Below are 2,812 nucleotides of genomic sequence, written 5' to 3'. Positions count from 1 at the left end.
GATCAAAATGTGAAGCAACTGTTACAAATGTGCATGTTAAAAACTGAAAGTGTTGAAAAATCATGATCTATCTCTATGTTTTTATCTTCAAATTGATGCTTAAAAAGTGAAAATGTTCCGTGTTTACACTCAAAAAATTTTAATGGAATTTGACAAAATGTAATATAAAAATGATTTTCTTAAGAATACGGTTATAGATGTAGACGGAGTCTTCGACTCATATGAATAATCCAGTACTATTAAAATTTGCAGTCAGGTCAGAAACGCATTTCTTGTTGTAGACAAATAATACAAATTCTGGTCTTTGAAAAGGCATTCCCTGTGTATGGAAATCCATAGAGACTCCTCGTCCGAACAAGCGACGGGAGGCCCAACGGTACCGACCGAGCACTGTGTCGTCCTCAGTCTTTACGTGTCACTGGATGCGGATAATAGAGTGGCATGTGGTCAGCACACCGCTCTCCCAGCCGTTGTCGGTTTTCGTGACCGGAGCCGATACTTCTCAGTCAAGTAGCTCCTCCACTGGCCTTCCAAGTACTGAGTGCACCCAGCTTCTCAACAGCTCTCGACAAACCCAAATGGTCACCCATCCAAGTGCTAGCCAAGCCCGACAGCGCTTAACTTCGGTGATCTGACGGGAACCGGTGTTACCACTGGGGCAAGGCTACTGGCACAGCCTTCCGTTAAAAAATGTTAAAAGCTAATTGCAGCGCCCATATTGTGGATAACTCAGTCAAATGTGCTAGGGGAAATCTGAATGTGGAAACTGCCTTTTTCTAAAAATTTGTAACCATTTTTCGACCTCGGTAGAACTTTAGGCATTTCATTTGTTTTTTCAACAGAATCCCCTGAAATTTTTAGATATATGCTGATTGGGTGGCTTGCTTTGAAGCAACATACGAAACAATTTTACTTTCGTTGGGTGCCTTCAGGTTGTTATTTTAAGCATAGCAACTGATTGAGCTGAACAATTATTTAATCTGTCTTGTCTGCTGATAATTAAATATAAGTTCCTGAGTAGGTGTAATGCATTTATTGTTCTTGCAACATTTAATGTTGATAATGATGAAGAATTAGAGAACAAGGGGACTCCTGGAGCTGATGTTTTCTTTCATTTCATTTCATTTGATCAAATTAAGAAACAAGAATAAATCCCAATTTTCGAAGATTTCTTTGTGATTGTAAGTTCACCAACATTTGAAAAAAGAAGATAACGCAATACCTGGGCTGGGAGTTTCTTTCCGGAGAACTAACATCTATGTCTATCTACTGCTAGAAGGTGAAAGGAAGCAGATGTAACGCCCAAAAAATGTTAATGTAGTCCTTGAGAATTGAGTTACAGGTCCGAAACGCTTTGGATTAGAATATAAAAATAAAATACTGTGACTGAACACGACTTACTAACAACAAAAGTGCCTGTAACCTGTAACAAAAAGAGCAAAAAAGTATTGATTTTATATGCGAAATGACCATGTTATAGAGATTTCATTGAACTGCTTGGTCTGTAGTAAGTATTTTGGTCGCTAAGTGTATGTCAAGTGCCTTTCGCGAACAAGGTGATAGTTGGATTCGCCTGGCAGCGCTACAAACTTCCTTTTATGTCACCTTCGTGAGCGCCTCTTCCAGCGTTCGCATGCAGCTACCTTCACCGGTTGGTTCTTGGTTGGTTGGTTGATTTGGGAGAGCGGACCAAACAGCGAGGTCATCGGTCTCATGTGAGTAGGGAAGGATGTGGAAGGAGTCCGGTCGTCGCCTTTCAACGAAACCATCCCGGTATTTGCCAGGAGCGAGCGTACTCCGGTCACAGGCATTATCCGAAGATCTTTAATTATTGACTAAACTGTTGGCCAAAAACTGAATGGAGAAAAATATTCGTCCGTATATTGTTTGTGCAGTATGCAGTGGATTTGCTGTAAGCATAAAAAAGTCACACTCTATACTTTAATTTAACAGAACATACAGGGTAGACAAGTATTAACTCCCTATTAAAAATTGTTTACAACTTTTTAATACGTAACTTATTCTCATGTAACAAAAATCATTTTATTTCAATGTTAGAATTTACACTGAAGCGCCAAAGAAACTGATATAGGCATGCGTATTCAAATACAGACACATGTAAACAGGCAGAATGAGGCGCAGCTGTCGGCAACGCCTATAGAAGACAAGTGTCTGGCGCAGTTGTTAGATCGGTTACAGCTGCTGCAATGGCAGGTTATCAAGATTTAAATGAGTTTGAACGTGGTGCTATAATCGGCTCACGAGCAATGGGACACAGCACCTCCCAGGTAGCGCTGAAGTGAGGATTTTTCTGTACAACCATTTCACGAGTGTACCGTGAATATCAGAAATTCGGTAAACATCAAATCTCCGACATCTCTGCGACCGGGAAAGGATCCTGCAAGAACGGGACCAACGACAACTGAAGAGAATCGTTCAACGTGACGGAAGTGAAACACTTCGGCACATTGCTGCAAATTTCAATGCTGGACCATCAGAAGTGTCAGCGTGGAAACCATTCAACAAAACATCATCAATATGGGCTTTTGGAGCCGAAAGTCCACTCGTGTACTCATGATGACTGCACGACACAAAGATTTACGCCTCGCCTGGCCCCGTCAACATCAACAACGGACTGTTGATGACTGGAAACATGTTGCCTGGTCGGACGCGTCTCGTTTCAAATTGTATCGAGCTGACAGATGTGTATGGAGACAACCCCATGAATACATGGATCCTGCATATCAGCAGGAGACTGTTCAAGCTGGTAGAGGCTCTGTAATAGTGTGAGGCGTGTGCAGTTTGAGTGATA

General features: G+C 41.5%; 1 pseudogene; it reads right to left on the bottom strand.

Annotated features, from left to right (window-relative positions):
- Window positions 1–553: 553 nt before the first annotated feature.
- LOC124709231 lies at window positions 554–672 on the bottom strand (annotated as a pseudogene).
- Window positions 673–2,812: the final 2,140 nt, after the last annotated feature.

This window comes from Schistocerca piceifrons, chromosome 7, assembly GCF_021461385.2.
Source record: "Schistocerca piceifrons isolate TAMUIC-IGC-003096 chromosome 7, iqSchPice1.1, whole genome shotgun sequence".
In the NCBI taxonomy this organism is placed as follows: domain Eukaryota; kingdom Metazoa; phylum Arthropoda; class Insecta; order Orthoptera; family Acrididae; genus Schistocerca; species Schistocerca piceifrons.
The sequence above is the reverse complement of the archived record's forward strand: the minus strand, read 5'-3'. Positions and strand labels throughout refer to the sequence as shown.